General features: G+C 33.7%; 1 protein-coding gene across 1 annotated transcript in view; it reads left to right on the forward strand.

The window, feature by feature from the left end:
- The first annotated feature begins 8,490 nt into the window (after nucleotides 1–8,490).
- LOC141396911 (cytokine receptor-like) overlaps nucleotides 8,491–19,166 on the forward strand; it is a 113,982-nt gene continuing 103,306 nt past the window's right edge. The window contains exon 1 of the mRNA XM_073972638.1: nucleotides 8,491–8,953. The gene's annotated coding sequence lies outside the window, so the exon portion shown is untranslated. The remainder of the gene's footprint in view (nucleotides 8,954–19,166) is intronic.

Raw genomic sequence — 19,166 nt, forward strand, 5'->3', positions numbered from 1 at the left:
TTGATCGTTGCGCGCCAATGATATGACCGTTTTAGTTATGCTAATTAGAAAAAATTCTAAAAAAATCGCGGCTTAATATAGTAACTGTTATATCCTATTATCGTTAACTGAAATCGCACCCTCTGCGATTATGCAAAAAAAATTCGAAAAGTTTCAATGGATTCGCGAAAAATTAAATTTGTTTAATAATTTCACGTATTTACAAACATATTTTTGAAATAATAGCTCTTATACTTAAAAAAATATATATAAAAAATTATAGCAGCATCCAGACATTGTGAGGAATAAAATGAAACCCAAGTCGTGAAGTTTGGAGCTATAGTATTCATGTTATTTGCAAAAATACAAAGAAAATATGACGAAAAAAATAAAAATCATGTTATTCTAATATTATTTTTTTATGGTTTTATAGGAAAGGTTGAAGAAAAAATATTTGAGTTCTTTGTCATTTTCGTCCAAATTCCACGAAATAATGAAAATATTCCGTTGCAACAAATTTTTCGCTTATAGTTTTCCTATTGGCAAATATTTTTAGAACATTATATTAAATCACAAGGAATTCCAATTGTGGCATAACATTAAAATAATGTTATATTCAATATTACAACATTTGAAAGGCATATAAACCGCGTAATAGTGGAAATCACAAGATGCGCAACCCGATTTTCCAAAACAGCGAATCAATCCCTCTTATTTGATATATACTTTGTGAAATTCCATTTGGCGACCACGATGTAGCATCAGTTGCATGTTAGGGTGCAAAAAACAGTAAAATGCCCATAATTTCCACGAAGTACATTTGCATTTTATGCGCATCCGATTTCAATGATCACCATTAAAACATACATCATCCTATGTCATTTCAATGCGATCCATCAAGAACCGTGGATGTAGCATCGCACTTAGTTTTTAGAAAAAATCTATTATATCTCCGGATTCGCGAACGTTTTTCAATATCTGTTTTCGCATATTTTAAATATGCGTTTCGCTCTATTTATCTAAGTAGTAATAACACATCTAAACCCCGTCTAAATACGCGATATTTTCAAAAACATTTTTTTGCAGATTTTCGAAATTTGAGGGGTATCATATCCGCCGATCTAGTGGATGGATTAAGGCGCGCAAAGACTTGTTAGATTCAAAACGTAAAAAAACTAAATTCACGCGGGTTTCCACTGAAATCGAATGGCATTTTTAAATTTTGAATCCAAAAAACTGGTTTTTTAGAAAAATTTACGCTCAAAAATTTCGACTTTAAGCTGAGATTGTTGTGAACCTTTGAAGGCTACACGCCCGAGTTATACATCAAAACATGCGTACTCGCGAGTACTACAATCTCATTATCAGTTTTTAAACGAGTACAGTAGCGCGTCCCGATTAGAGCAAAAATTCAAAAAACCCAATTTTTCAGTCTTCAAAATGTCAGCATCCATTTGAGATTGATGCATTGGTTATATTAAAAAATCATACATTAGAAACTTCATCTCTGAAGTGTATTCTTTAACTTCTTCTTTGAACATTATACTCTACATTGTATTGTAAAGCCACTAATTGAAAATTGACTTAAAAAAACTCGTTTCCTTCAACGAATTTTTCCTATTTTTTTACATTAATATGACCACAGCTTCCGCTCAAATTATAATTTTAAGAAATCCATCGGTGAATCGTGCTAAAACTGTTTATTTTACCTAAATGCGTTCAAAAGTTATGGTATATTACAACAATTCGCGAGTTACAATATCCCATACCTCAGTTTCAACATAAGTAAATTTTCTACAAAAAGGCCGATATACCTAGATAAACGAACAAAAATTAGTTACAAAAACAGGGGGTTAAAGGAATGAAAATGTGCAAAGCAAATTGAAATAAAAAAATGAAAAACATTAAGTTTGGACGGGCCGAACTTTTTGTAGCCTCCGCCATGAAATATTCTGAACTAATACGGAATAATTAGTTTTTTTCTTTTTGTTCCAGAAGTGCCAACGTTTTTTAGGTGGAAATGGAAAATCTCAAATACCTAAAAATTCAGTTAGCTAAAAACTTATAACCGTTGTATGGGGGCAAGCACACTACTTGGGCCTATATACACAATTTTTGATTGACAGTTTTTAACTACTGGAAACTATAAATACCTAATGACATCCACTTTTACCCGAAAATGTGGATAAAAACTCAAAGGTTGTGCCGATGTATGGCGCCATAGCAAAATCCATCCAAATACCTTAAATCAGCCGGTACCGTTTTTTTACCTATTCCAAAACGATGACCTATGTCCCAAACTGTTGCCAGTGACGTTTGTTGATCACTACGAAACCTAAATGCTAGGTTAAATTATAGATACTTCGGTCTGAAAATGTGGCTAAAACATAAAACTTTTTATGGGGACTATTCCAAAACGTGGACCCTATGTCCATAATTTTTGGAGGTGAAGCTTTTGGAATCTTATATGCCAAATCATAGCTAATTCGGTCTGAACATATATCCAAAATAGGTCGGTATCGTTATGTGGAGGCTATACCAAAACGTGGACCGATATATTCCACCTTTGAACAAAAGACGCATCTTTCCAAAATGTCAGTGTCCCCTCTCAATTTTTGTGGCTAGAGTGATTTCCACAGACGGACGGACATGCTAAGAATTTTATCCTGAACAAGAATATATACTTTATAGGGTTGCGAATGATTATTTCAATGCATTACAATCGGAAAAACAAACATAATATACCCCCCATACTATGTATGGTACAACATGATACTATGGTAGAGGGTATATTTTCTTTAAAAATATCGTTTTTAAATTTAGCATTATTTTTTGGCATTTTAATATTTATTTTAGCATTTTTTAGCATAATTTTAAAGCTGATTTAGCTGCAAATCTTTTTTAGATCTGGTCACACTGGTTATGATATCGTATCAACAGAGGTTAACTCCACCTACAGTTAATTTTTAACAATTGACTTTTCCTATCTTACAGCCAGTTTCTGTATGTCGAAAGAAGAATGTGTGTGAATGAAACACGGTCTGTTCGATAACCCAAAAGTTTTTCAAATTTGTACAAACTTTTACAAAATTCTGTTCGATAACAAACTTGTTAAGTAAAAGAGAGCGAATTGAGAGATAATTTTTGAGAGTTTTGTTACTGAGAACTTACAAGTTTTTGCAATCAAAATTTTCCTAGTAAGAATTTGCAAGTTTTTGCAATTCTTGGCAAGATAAAAAGGGAAGAAATAACCAAATAAATAATAGAAAACGAGATGTTAAGCAAAATAACTTATTTTGTAGTTTGTGAAGACTATTTTTTATTTTAAAGGTATCAAATCCCAGCAAAAACGGTGCATCCATGGAGTAGGAGAAACACCATGTAGACGTCCCTAGAGAACACACTAGACCTATTTTCCTTTTATTGCTCATATTTATTTAATTTTCAGTGGAAAATCAAATAATTTTCGTTAAAACCTTCAATTAATTAATTAAATCTTTTCCGCCAAACGTCTTCCTTTGTCAAATCAGCTGACTTCTTGCCAGTGATGCAAATTGTTGGTCGATATGTTCGATAACATTCTGCAATTTTTTAGCTTCGAAAGAGCAAACTTCATTGAGAGAAGTTACTGAGAACTTGCTGGGTACTTGCAAGTACTTTTTACTTGCGAAGTTATCGAAGAGACCTATTGACTTTTTTTGATAACTGGTATGTTGACAAGTAATATGGACAAATGAAAATAATGATGGCCATAATTTAATTTTTTCAGATAGTTTGGATGTAGTGTTTATTAAAAAATTATTGCAGCATTATTTGATGTTGTAAATATTCCGAAAAACTTTGAATATTTATATGAGATTTTTTTCTACTTAGAGCATTTTGAGTAAAGTGCATTATGGGAAACACAATCGGACTTTTTTAATGTCTTATGCCAGACTATGAAAATTTTCATGTACGTGATAATGAGTTTATAGGCAAGAGGTGTGAAGGGGGTGAAACTCTGTACACAAGGTTTTGTACTCTGAAATTATTCTTTGTGTTTAAATTCGTAACTCTCAAAGCAATGAAAATATCAAAAGTTTCATATGATTTCATGGACGTCAATGAAAATTTGGAAGAAAATGGCAAAATGTTTTCAATAAAAATGTTCATAGTCTGGCATAAGACAATATTAAATTACATACACCGAGTTATCTACTCCAAAAATTTGTCTGCCATTTTTTGCTTTTTTTTTTTTTGGTGTTATCAACAATTTTATAAATCCATTCTTACATGACGTAATTTAAAGTATGGCATAAGTGAATAATGTTTGGTGTGTATGTAGATGTTTTGTCTATTAAAATCCCGAAAACCAAATTTACAGCCATTTAAGTTGGAAAATGTTGCTAAAACCTTCTTAATTCTGGAAATCGGGAGATAGCTGTATACATGCACTATATCAAAACATGGATATGTGTCGAACATTTTTGGTACTGAGGTTTTGTGTGTACTTAGAACCCGAATGCCAAAGTACAGCCAATTTGGTTGGAAAATGTGAAGAATACCTACAAAATAACTAAAATCTCGGGGCTAGACCAAAACGTAGACCTATGGCCCCCATAATTGGAAAAAATGTTATATACCCCCTGAAGACCCTAAATACCAAAATACAGCAAAATTAACAGTGAAATGTGGTTCATATACCAAAAATACTTTATATGCGGTGGTACCGTTACGAGTACGATATGCTTTAACGGTAAGCTATATTCGCCATACTCAGTGTATCATACCTTTAGATATAAGTAACATCTGTACCAAATTATAGCCGTTTACCTCATTTAGTTTAGGAGTTATTAATTTATCCCCGCTAGATTTGGATTTGCACAGGCAAGTTTTGCGTTTTTGACAATCAATAAAACTCAACTGTCCTGTCATGTGTAAACACAATATTCCTACCTTTAACGGGTGTTAAAGGCAGCTACCCAGGTGACACCACGGGGAGGTCAGTGTCCACTTGAGATGAGAAAGGGACCGAGATAAGTCCTGGGCTTTGCCATGTTAAAGCCGGTCAAGACCGTTGCTTGGTATCTTTCATCGCCCACGTCATGAAACACAAACACACATACCCCCATTATTACTAGTCTTCTTTCGTTATAGTTTGGAGTTTCCCAACAGACTTATAGCGTTCCGCTTATGTTTAAGTTAAAAGAGCTTATTAAAGCTCTGTTCCAGAACTAAAAAGTTTTTACAATTTTTACCACTTTTACACATTTTGCGTTCCCGTACACAAAATTTATATGAAAATCGTTTACGACTTTTAAAACTTTTACGACTTTTACCACTTTATAAAGTACGGGAACAGGGCATAAATTTCAAAGAAGGGCCTTCTTGGCATTAACTTTTAAGATCGAATAGTAAAAGAAAGCATATAATAGGTCTGTCTGGTTACCGTAAAATTTGTAACAATTTGTGCCAATTGTTGCTGGAAGTCGTCTGTTAACACAAAAAGTCAGCAAAAGAGAGCGATTCGAGAGAGACATTTTCCCAGCAAACCAAATGTCGGATGTCTGACATATCGGAACTATTTCGGAAGCAAAATCGTTTAGATTTCGTATCGATTTCTATACGATTTTTCGTAGGAGAATTCGTTCAGATTTCGTTCCGATTTTGGAGAAAATGTCGGAAGTAAATTTCCCTTCGAATATGCTAATGTTTTTCTTCCGATTTCTTTACGAATTCGGATCGATATGTCGGAAACAAATTTCCCTTCGCACAACAACCACCTTTTGTATATATCTAATAAGCAACATTTTAGTTTGTTGTCGTAAAACATAAAATTCGCATATACATTTTTTAAATATTTTAAATATAAATGCAACATAAAATAATTCAAGCTAGTGCTGATAGACTCAACATATTCGTACACAGAGTTTGCATTGTTCTACTATAACTACAAAATGATAACAGGAAAAATCATTAGATATCTTTGAAATTATAATCTTCCAATAAAGAACATAACAAAAATATTTACCAATTAAAAAGATGCATTAGAGAAAATTTTTTTCCTTCGATAATCATACGAAATTATTCCAAAATCGTTCAGAAAGCTTTACGAAAGTTCGGAAGGTACCTCCGATTTTCATACGACATTATTCCGAAATCGTTCAGAAATCTGTACGAAAATTCGGAGGAAAAAAATCGTATTCCGAATTTCCCAAGGATTTTCTTCCGATTTCGTTGCGAAATTATGTCAACCACTTCATACAACTTTCGTTAAGATATCGTTACGATTTCGGATCAGATATCGGACGTAACGTCAGAAGTTTGTTCCGATTTCGTTACGATATCGGTACGATTGGTTTGCTGGGTTGACAGTTGTTTTACTGAGAGTTTGCAAATTCTTGCTGAACAAATTTCTTCTAGCAAGCACTTATAACTCTTCTTCTTCTTCTTCCTGAAAACAATCAATCATCTGTTTTTAATTTTTCGTTGATTTATGTTTGTGAAAATTAAAAACAATTTTATTGCGGAAATAGCAAGTCTAATTATATTATTTTCTGTAGAACAAAGTTGCAAAGTGGAAAAAATCCATTTTTGGGTAATTTTTTTCTTTTTATACCCTCCACCGTAGGATGGGGGAATATTAAGTTTGTCACTACGTTTGTAACTACTCGAAATAATCATTGTAGACCCCACAAAGCATAAATATTCTTGATCAGCGTGCAATTCTACATCGATATAGCCATGTCCGTCCGTCTGTGGAAATCACTCTAGCGTCCGAACGGATTGACGTAGGTTGATGAAATTTTGGGAAAATATGTTATATTTACGTAGGACTTTTGGTATTGAAGGCGGGCTATGTAGGATCACGCTTTCGTATAGCCCCCACACAAAATGACGCGTGACGCGTCGTCGTTTTAAGGAATTTTTAAGATATTTGGCCCATTTTACCACCGAATTGGTTGTAATTTGGTACTTTGTGTCTCCAGAGGCCAAAAAATATTCCTACCAAAGTTGGGTTATATAGGTCCACGTTTTGGTATAGCCCCCACATAAGGCCCCTTATAAAGTACGCGTCATTTTAATATATTTTGAATGTATTAGACCCATTTGACCAAAGAATCGGTTGTAACTTTGTATGTTGTGTTTCCAGAGGCTAAGAAACATTTCTACCATAAAATGTTTATATAGGTCCACGTGTTGATATAGCCCCCATAATACAATATCTCCCGATTTTCGATATTTTGAACGTTTTAGCCTCATTATCACACCGAGATGACTGAAATTTGGTATTTAGTCTTCTTTAGGCGTATAAAACTTTCCCCCAGAAATTTGTAGGTATAGGTCCACGCCATCATATAGCCCCCATAGAACGGTACCTTCCGAATTTCGGTATTTTGAATTTCGGTATTAATCCACCGAAATGGCTGAAATTTGTGGTGGAGGGTATAAAAAGTTCGGCCCGACCGAACTTAACGCTTTTCTTACTTGTTTATTTTTTTTTTAAATACCACATTTTTGCTTCCTTTGGTTCCTTCATTGGCGGACAAATTGTTCTGTTTTGGCAAGTCGGCAGATTGCTTGCTGGTTTTTGCTGGGAAGGTGTCTGTTTACTTTTTACAATTTTCTTGCAAAAGAGAATAAAAACTCCTTACTCTCTGAGAAAGTTCTTGCTGGACAATTCTTGCTGGAAAAGCCAAACAAAACCACAAACTTTTCAATGTTAAAAGGTGAAAACTGTACGATTGCTGAAATGTACTTCGGCTATGTTTTGCCAAGTTGTTTCATTCACCACCCAAACAAAAGAATTTTTGGCAAACGTTTGCTGTGCGTTATGGTCAATTACACACTCAGGCACACACACACACACATGTGGTTGCTTAACAACTCTATAAGTCAGCGTCAGGCACCATACTTTTCTATTGCATACTTTACGGGGCGTCATTGTGTGAGTGCATGCTTTTTCAATGGGTTGAATTGTGTGTGTGGAGAGAGCAACGTTAAATGTGCTCACACGGGCGCCTAATTGCCTGACCTGGCTATAAGTTAGCATCAGCATACCACAGTGAATTTTATCAACCACCAACAGTTTTTGAATTATTCACATGTGTTTAGTACTATTCCGTTTTCTATCTGCTCATGTGGAGTTGAGTACTTTTCGCTTTTCGTTTTGTTCGCACTCACGAATGTAAACAAAACTAAACAGCGAGCTCGGACAACGAGGGTTATGTTTCGTTTTGTATTGTTCCTATGGAAAATACGAAACGATTGGAAATGTTATTTAAAGTATTTTTACGTACGCTGGTGCCCAAACCTTCATCGTAAACGACGCTTGTATAAATGGTGTCTACTTTAGGTACGAAATGGCAACTTTAATGTAACATCTTATTGTGGGGCTTTTAACCCCCACGCTGGAAATATAAGTATACAAAATACCAGAATGCCAACATCTCTCGATTGGCTGCCCTAAATCTCTAGTAGAGATTCTCTACCAATGTTTGTTGTTTAAAAACACTGCTCACTTTGACATTCTCAGCCAAATCGTGTGCGCCTCTTGTTGAGTACGGACGTGTCGCGAGTGCTTTAACGTGAGTGCATGTCCCAATGAGACAGACGACGACTATTCAAAGTCTATCCATCCGACAGTGAAGAAAGAAAAAGTGTTTGAAAATATTTTGTGTAAACTTGTTGCTAATACAAAATTATAGCTACCACAACCAAGCAAATAATTGTGCCCGTTGTTATTAAAATTTATTCGATACATCGAAAATCAATGGAAGGGAATCGAAAAAATGCAAAATCAAGTTGAAAAATCTTCTCTGCTATGATGGCAAACAAATGAAAAAATCCCAAGAAAAAGTGTATAATTAATGCGATAATACAAAAAAAGTTGTTTTTTTTTTTGGTACCATAAAAAGCAGATGAAATATAGAGAATGAGAGATGACTTTTTATAATATTCAACGACGAGTCCAAAGGAGAGAAAAGAGAAACAGGTAAACGCAGCTACCAAAAACAACTGTCAACAAGAAAGAACCCAAAATAGAGACCTATGGATTTGTTTGTTTATGGGGGGATTGGGTGTTTGTGTGTGAGTCCGAACGTGTTCCTGCAGTTATTTGTTTATTATGCAGTAGGGGGGCGGTGTGGGTGTTGTTTCGAGAAATTTGCTTTTGTTTCTTTTTGATAAGAACGAAAAAGTGAACGATGCTGAAAACGATGCGATAAAAAAACATATCGAGAACCGCAAAATCTTGCCATGTAAAAGTAGCTTTTGTGTGTTAGTTAACAAATAGTCACTTACCGCTATCGCTACCACTACTCAAACTCTGCAACACAAGCTCTTCGTAGCTTGTTCCGTTGATAAGAAACGGAAATGGTATTTCTGACAAGAAGCATCCTCCTTTGTTGCTGCAAAGCAATAAACGAAGTGTGAACTTTCTCTTCGTTATCAGCGTTGTTGCAGTAATTCTTATTCTTGGGGCACTCATTCAACTATGTTGCCATTACCAGAGAATTACCTACATATTAAATTACACACCAAGTACGACCGACGACTGTTTATTTGTATGGACGTTCTTCGTACGCTTTACACTGTGTATCTTCTTCATGCAATAACAATGCCTTGGATGCCTTGTTAAAAACAAAAAGTTGTCGCAAAAACAATCGTCAATGAAATAAATGCAATGTTGTTGTGACCACATTTTTGTTGCTATAAAAGTGGTATGAAGAGTGGGACGGACGCAGTATATTACAGTGTCTTCACAGACAGCCTTCTGTTTATAACCCAATGATTGTCTCCCAATCATACATAGCTTTAATAAACATGCACACAGTGGTTTAAAAACTAATTGGACAAAAAGATACACATTTTTTGTGGGATAAACAACGTCAGTACCAGTTTTCTTTTAAATTGCAACAGTTTTCTTTTCAATTAAAAGGCAAAATTAAAGATACGAAGATTGAAGAGAACGAAATATTACTATCATTTTACTAGAGTTTGGCAATCTCGTCCAATTGAACGATCCGTATCACCACTATCTCGTTCAATGAACACCGGTAATTTCTTTGACTAAACTGCGTATTGGCGTTGGTTTTTATGATGTTACTCATTCGTCTTTGAATGAGGACAGTGATTCCGATCGTTCAATTGAACGAGATTGCCCGACTCTACATTTTACGTCATATCACTATTTCCTAGCGTATCTATAAATCTAGTTTTGAAGACGATCACAGAAAAATGGAACATAACACTGTGCTACGCGAAATAGTTGCAGTGGTTCTGATGTATAAATTCGGTTTTGCGGGAGTCCACGGAAGACGAAAATACCTTTGGTTTCTTTGTGTCACTTCGTTTTTTGATTTTATAACGGTAAATGTAGTGAAAAATGGGTTTTCTTGGATTTTCAACTTTGAACGGGCTTAACTTATTTTTTCAACAACAGATTTCTGCAGATTATTTTTTTCTTTGAAAGGGGAGAATAATGTTTTTCGGACAATCCATAGATGTTAAAAATCGGTTATCAAATGGCTAAGTTGTAGTGGTTAGAGTGTGACAAAAACGCGTTAAAAACAGAAAAATGTTTTGCCTCGTGCTCTAGTCTGCGTAGAAGATAACAAAGGTCTACTTATTTACTTTTAGCAACAAGGAAATTTAGTTAGCTTTCCAAAATACGAAAATGAAATCGGTTAAATAATGGATGAGTTATGCCATTTTCTCTGTTTTAACTTTTTGTTATTTTTTTGAATACTTTCCTTTACAAAAGATTGGTACCGTAGTGCGTATGATTGTAACTTGAATTTTTCAACTTAATAATTACGCACAAGGTACCAATCATTTGCAACGGAAAATATACAAAAAAAAAAAAAAAAAAAAAAAAAAAACCAAAAAGTTAAAACGGAAAATGGCATAACTCCTCTATTTTTCAACCAATTTCATAGGTTTTTCCCATTTTAGAAAGTTAAATAAATGAGCACTAGGAAAAGTATTTTCCATGGTTTAATAAGAAAGGTTAGCCAAAGCTTCCTGTCAATTTAATTTTTTTCTTTCGACTTATCCTAAAACGTCAAAACAATATACACAATCTTTGTATGTGTGTGTGCTGTTTGAATAATATGCCAAACAATTTTAAAACAATCAAATTCAATGGTTTTTAAATTCGTGTTTAGAATATTAGTATGGAAGAAATTTGTCAGCTTATCATTGAAACAAACATTTTATCATATCCGAAACTCGATTATGTGGAGAAACCTTTGCCCTTCATTCATTTTTCGTGTTTTTCACAAAATGCTCAAAATTGGTATTGTAAACAAACCCACTTGTTGCTTTTGTGTTTACCAATTTTGATGTTTTAGGAATTCAGGAAAAACTAGGGTTTTATAGATTTTTTTCATTTAAATCTGCCTCTTTACTTATACCATGGTATTTTCCTGTTTTTTAATGCGTTTTTCTCACACTTAAACTACTATAGCTCAGCCATTTGTTAACCGATGCTAGAAGTCGATGGCTTGTTCGAAAGACAATATTCTCCCCTTTCAAGGAAAATAAGATATGCCCGTTTAAAGTTGAAAATCCAAGAAACACCATTTTTCACAACATTTTCCGTTATAAAACCAAAAAACGAAGTGACCCAATGAAACCAAACCAATTAATGCATCAGAACCCCTACAAAAATTTTTAGTCAACTTTTGTATTACAGTATAATTAAAGAACACCACAAATCCTTTTGTATTTACTTCTTCATTGAAATACTGACTCTTTGTATAAAAGAATCAAGATATTTTTGTGGTACCAACAACAAAAATGACTTCCTATGCGTCTCCAGCGTCACCGATGATTGCAGATATTGTAATGAAGGAGTTATTGGACACTGCAAAGGTGAAATTGACGATAAAACCGAAACTAATAATCAAATATGTGGACGATATTTTTGTATTGTGAAAAAGGCAGATTTTGAAAACACTTCAAAATTATTATCTCCTTCGGTGCGGATATACAATTACCGTATTTGGACGCCGTAGTAATCAAGACAGAACAAGAAATTAATATTATATTGGTGCCAAAAACCGACAACATCAGGACGACTGATAAATATTTACTCTAAGCCATAGACTAATGAAGATTTCATTAACAGAGACCTTAACATAAGCGGCAAACGACTTCACAAGAGAAATTAAAAAATGATACGAAATATACTATCTAAGAACGATTTTCAGAAGAAGACAATAAATGAATTATTCAAATAAGCCTTAAACAAAACCACCAAAGGAGAACATGTGAAAAACTATACAAGTCAATCACGTATATACCTGGACTCCCATATGACATCAATAGCCTATTTAGCAAAACAAAATCCAAAATAAATAATGAAGATATGTACAATGTAGTTTATGAGAAAGGTTGTAGTGGAGACGGAACCAACGTATGCCAAAAGGTTTATGTTGGTACAGTATTTTTCACTTAGCTGCATTGGTTTTAGCTGCAGTTTGGCGTTAGTTTAATTTTTCTTGCTTAAAACAAATATGCTATTTTATATCAAATTTATTTAAGATAACTGCATTTCTGCCTTAAGTGTACAAAAATGTCTGCAATTTTTCAATGTGCAGGTAAGCGAAAACGACTGTACAACAAAAACTAAATATAAGACTAGGATATCAGGACACAAATCATATCAGAGAACAGACAATTAGAACACGGCGCTATCTGCACATTTCACTATGACTGGACATAAACCAATTTCAAAGACAATATTGACACAAGAAAATAGAGGCGATTCACTTAGGAAATGTTAAATATAATGAATGTTCCAAATGATAAACATTTATAGAAACTTAGTTCATAAGCATAAACGGACAAAACGTTGTAACAAACCTGCCGCTTTTCTCAACAATTAAATTTTTTTTTCCATTTGTAATACTTCCATCAAAAAGACTGGAGAATACATTCGAAATATTGGAAAAATAAAATAAGCAAATAATTTTTTAATTGTCCTTAAGACAAAATATCCAAAACGAAGATTTTAAATCGTCTCTAAGTAGCCGGCCTTTGGCCGGAGATTTGTGGCTTTCTTGTTTTTACATACAGTTTACAAATAATTTCCATAACTGTTTAAATAATATACATATTGCATAGGACCCATACCCCGGGAAATATGGACTTTCCAAAGAACATAAAAACACTACCTGTACAGTATTCCGTTCGGAGTTACATAGGCCCAATTCACGGGAAGTATGGACTTCCGCAATAAATGTTATATATATTTGTGATCAGGGTGAAGAGCGACCTACCTGTGAAAAATTTCTTCCAGATGTAGCATTACTAAATATCGCATCGTCATATCGTCGGTGTCATGCTTAAGTGTTCCATACGCCATTTTTGACAGTTTGAGATAAAGGTACCTCACTAGAGTTTAAACCATGCTCTTTTAGATTTTTTAATCGGGTTCCTTCTATCTTCTATAGTTTTTAAGATAATCAGATGTCAAAGTGTTCCATATCCACTTTGTGACGCAAAAAATTCTGTCTTTTTGTTCCATATCCATAAAGCCTGGCGTATGGAACAAAACAACTTTGAACTTTATTGTTCCATATCCATGTCGTGTGGCGTATGGAACAAAAAGAGACAAAAACGAATTGTTCCGCCAAAAAAAAAAAAATCATGGCGTGTGGAACAAAAAATTGCCCAATTTCGTCAAGTTAGTAACAATGTGGCGTATGGAAAAAATTGTTTTAAAAGCCTGGGATTAAAAAATGAAGAATAATAGTTTTTAAATCTAAATATTTTTGGGTAATGTAATTTTATATGAAAACAACTATTTTTTGCTTAAGGTAACGCACTCTATAAAAAATTCCCTTCTTTTAAGACAAGATACGCAGATACGTTCATTCGTCTTGAAGTTAGCGTAGACACCGAATACAAAAATGGTATTTTGAGAAAAAACGCGTGTAAAGCTTATTAGAAATGCAAAAATCAGTTCCGATCGAAATGTTTACCTCATATTCTACACTACGTGCATATATTTCAAATAAATAAATAAATGTTAAGGAGACCTATAATAATAGTCCTTAATGTATATATTTGTGCATATATACATGTTTCATTTGAACCCGTGAATTTTCAACCTCAAAGTAGCACTTCACATAAGGGAGGTGGAACACAATTGATAAAAAGTGGTTCTGTTGAAATGTGACAAATTGCGTTCCATGTGACACAAACAGAAACCTTTTGCAATTATAAAAATCGGTCATAACTCCAGACTATCAGAGATATCTGACTAAAATACTACTGATATATTCTTTAAGTTTAGTTAAGTAGAACTGAGCTCTTATAGTATTGGATTTTTGTACCACTTTTAATCCGTATGGGCTCAAACATTATGGCGTATGGAACACTTAAACATGACACCGACGATATGTATTTACGTGTCTTATTTCTCCATATGCGTAATTAGATCGCAATATCCCAAGAATGGTGACTCCTTTTTAAAAATTATAAAGATAATTAGTTATAATTTCCTTAATGTGCATGAAAAATGGGACTCTTCCAAGGAAATCAAACGTCGTATAGAGATGGCCAGAGATGCATTTTTCAAATACAAAACAATCTTTACAAATCACGATATAAGCCTCTCAACAAAAGTCAGATTCGTGAAATTCTATATTTGGTCCGTACTACTTTACGCAGTTGATACATGGACCATCAAAATTGCAGATGAGAAAAAACTTGAATCTTTCGAGATATGGGTCTACCGAAGGATTTTAAAGATACCATGGACTGATCATGTAACAAACCAGGACGTTTTACGCAGAATGGGTTTAGATAGACAATTGCTGCGACATGCCAAAGCTCGGAAAATTGCATATTTGGTACATCTGATTAGAAATGAAAAGTATAAATTCCTGCAAACCATAATAAAGGGCAATGTAGAAGGAAAAAGAGGAAGAGGCAGGAAGGAATTGAACTGGCTGAAAAACATACAAGATTGGACAGGCTGCCATGATGAAGGAAGCATGATTTCGGCGGCAAAAAATAGAGAGCTGTTTATGCCTGTATAATATAAAATAAAATAGCATAAAACATTTATAATGATATTGTATGATCGCTTATATCCGGATAACGGATTTGCAAATAAAGAAGAGAAGAATGTGCACAAATGTCCATGTTCTGTTTATATAATATATATATATATATATATATATATATATATATATATATATATATATATATATATATATATGTGTGTGTGAATTGTGTACCAATTCTATTGTCTTGAGCAAATAAAAAAACACTTTTTTAACCAATTGACCGATTTCACTCAAAATTCGTCATATACATATAATTTACAGGGTCTTCGGCGAATATTTCTATAAGTTACAAACGGAATGGCAAAGTTAATTATACCCTCCATATTATGGTGAAGGAAATAAAAAATATTGAAGTTTGTTTTAACTGAATTTCTTACTATCGATTTTCCTCGCCACAGTGCAATGACATACATACATATTCGTTGGTATTAACATAAAAATGAATACGTAACATGATAATGGCCTCATCTTAATTAATTCGCCAGTTGTTTTCATATATGTATTTAAAAAGTTCATTTGATAATTTTGTGGATCGTAATTTATCATTGAAAATGGGGAGTACAAAACAAAAATGACAAGGTTTCTTATTTTTAATTAATTTCTCGTCAGAGTCGAGATTAATGACCGATCATTTTTACAAGTAAAAAAGGAAAGCCGAAGATTCGAACACACACAACCAACACTATGTGACATGTTTCGCCTTTGGTAGAAGCTCATCAGACATATCGGCTGTGGAATGGCTTCGCTGTCATCTAACTTTTCCTCTTTCAAATGCAATTTGTTTTTATAAAGATGGATATTTGTCCATTCATTGTAGGGCTTCCATGACAAACGCTTAGCGTAGCCTTTGGAAGTTATAAGTTTGGCTCTGAACGCTAACACGCCGTGACAACACCTTTTTCATGTGTTCAAGTGTTTCTTATATAAACAAATATAACTCAAAATCTGTCGTCGAGCAAAAATCAATCTGTTAAGGGCATAGGTCAGTTTTTTTTGTCCAGAATTATTTCCCTTTGGGATCATTCCAAAGGGCATATTTATTCGGTAAAACCACCCTATACTTTCCGATGCTTTGCTTTCGTTTACATGATACTATATGCATTTCATGTCAAAATAACTGAAAATATGCATATGACTATCAATTAAAAAAATTGAATTTATGATATGATAAAAACACTTCCTAATCGAGTAAATCGCAAACTTGTAATGTCGCCCCTCGTTACTAGCAACCTGTGTTCGTTCCCATGTACTGCCGTCTGTACGTGCGTGCGCGTACACAGTAGTGACGAACAAAACACCACTTGTTAATACTGAGAGATGGAGAGAAACGAGAGAAATTTATTTGGAGCATGTTTTCTAATAAAAAGCTGTACTCCAATCATTGGACTCCAATGCAATTCAATGTTGTTTTTAGTGAGTCTCCCTCTCTATGCTCTGCGTTGCTGTATCTCTGCAGAAAAAGCCACTTGTTATGAGCAAAATACAACATTCAAATATACTAATACAAAACAAAAAAGAACAGCAGTAACCAAACGTCAAATGAATAAAAGTTGTTGTTTTTGTTGGGGCAGTAGCAGTAACATTTTTATTTTTAAACAGAATTTCACGATTGACAAATATTCCAAGAATTTCGTGTTTCTGGTCTGTGTGACGTTTTGTTTTCTGATTTTCTGCAACAAATGGCAGCAATAACAGAAATCAAAACAAATGTAAACAACAACACCAAAACCAATTCTTTACAAATCCATCAGATATTGGTTAAATACCTATTTTAACATTTTTAATTTCTGTTGGCACTTCGTTTTGTACCGACGTTAAAATATCTACATGGAGGAGATACACATCCCAACTTGGATATGAGTTGATAACAAAACAACAACAATATAAGAGTAAATAAAAAACGAAGAGCAGCCTTACGAACATAAAAATACTAAACGTACCTATAGTGCTGTTGTATATGGAATTAAATAATTAACAAATGCGAGGTGCGGGGTGATGGTATGGCAGCATTGATTTTATTAGCGTCATTTGTTTTTAATATTTTAAATTTTATTTTTTATTATTAAAAAATCTTAACCTCATCTCGCAGCTGGAATAAAACGTAGATTTCTTATCAGCAATTGCCTATTGCCTGTTTGTTTTTGACGTAAACACAGTCTATGCATGGGATGCTGGGATTTACAATATGTATAAACAAAAGCCGAGTGTGGATGCCCTCTATGGCAGCGTCAGGAACCAGACTTTTCTATTGCATACTCTACGGGGCGTCATTGATTGTGTGAGTGCATGCTTTTTCAATGGGTTGAATTGTGTGTGTGGAGAGAGCAACGTTAACTGAGCGCACACGGGCGCCTAATTGCCTGACCTGGCTCTTGATATCGATATCGCATACACAGGTTCTTTATACTCTTCACCATAATATAGAAGATATAATTAAATTTCCCAGCTAACAATTTTTAAGAGGGCTCTGATATCAGATTTTTTCTGAGATTTTCTGAATTTTTTTTAGAAATGTGGCCGATTTCTCTAATATTTTCCTAGAAATTGGACCGATTTTCTATAAGTTTGTTTTAAGAATCTCTGCACATTTTCTAAAGAATCTTAAGAATCGTCATTCCGAATTCGTTTCGATTTCTAATGGATTTTCTAAGCGATTTTTTTTTGGGTTGTTGTCGAAGAACAAATTTACTGGTCATAAAATTCGCATATACAAATTTACAATTTTTTTTTAATATAAATGCAACATATAATAATTCAAGCTGGTGTTGATAGCTTTGACATACTTCTGCACATTGTTCTACTGTTAATCAGAAAATGATAACAACAGGCAAAATCATTAGAAAGTTTGAAATTATAATCTTCCATAAATAGTACATTAAAAGAAAATTGTCTCTGAGTGGGGGTTGTTCAGTACAGTACAGTACAGTACAGAAAATCTAAATTTTTCTCCGAATTTTCCAAGAATTTACTTCCGAATACGGACAGAATTCGTCGCGAAACTCTAATTTTTTTTAACAATTTCCTTAGAAAATTCTTTCCGAATTCGGTGACCACGTCCATACAACTTTCGTACCGAATTCGATACGAATTCGGCATCAGAATCGGATATTTTTTCAGAAATTCTGTCCGAATTCGATACGAATTCGGAAAAAAGTGTTAGCTGGGTTGCCATTCCGTTTGTAACACAACGAAACATCGAAATATTCGTTGAAGACCTTATAAAGTATTTATGGGGATTTTTGAGTGAAATCGGACACTTTTTCAAAATGAGATTTTTGATTTCCTTTATTTTTTGCTGTGGTGATGCTGCTCATCAACGAAATATGTCAGTATATTTTCAGATTTTTTTGACTAACCGCGCCTTGAAAATGTCGAATTCTTTATCTTTAATATTAGTCCAATTTGTAAAAAAATCTTTTTTGTATGTTTTGTTGTTTTATCAGCTACTTAATAAAAAATAGAAAAAAAATTGCAGAGTCCTTTATACCAGCGTGAAACATTTGTTACTTTACCAAAAAAATACAAAATTACATTTTTTAACATTTGTTTTGTTTTTTTATTTAGCAATTTGTCTTAAAACTGCGTCATATTTCGATTTTGGAAATGGTTTAGTAATTATTGTACCAACATTATTTGGTATTACTGAATAGCGTCTTGTTTTTATGTCCGCGATAGGTTTAGCCACTTCATATCTCAGATTCAACTCCTCTTTTGTATTTAAATAATCATCTTCTTGAGAAAGACTCACTTAAATTATTTGTAGATTATAATTGATATACTGAGGGAAATAGGAATACAGGATAAAAGAGATTAGATACATACAAAATTTATACTGGAACCAAACGGCAAGAATTGAAGTAAATGGTGATCTGACCGACGAAATTTCCATATCAAAAGGAGTCAGGCAAGGGTGCATACTATCCCCGCTCCTTTTTAACATATACTCCCAAAAAATGTCTCAAGATTCAATTGAAGGAGAACGAATGGGAATAAGAGTTCAGGGTAAAATTATAAATAACATACGTTATGCTGATGATACCACATTTATTGCTAGCAATATATCTGGGCTACAACATCTCCTAAAAAGCTCACTCTCGTAAACGAAATATATGGCCTTAAAATAAA

This window comes from Musca autumnalis, unplaced genomic scaffold (genome assembly GCF_047663935.1).
Source record: "Musca autumnalis isolate F117 unplaced genomic scaffold, ASM4766393v1 scaffold_3, whole genome shotgun sequence".
Lineage (NCBI taxonomy): Eukaryota > Metazoa > Arthropoda > Insecta > Diptera > Muscidae > Musca > Musca autumnalis.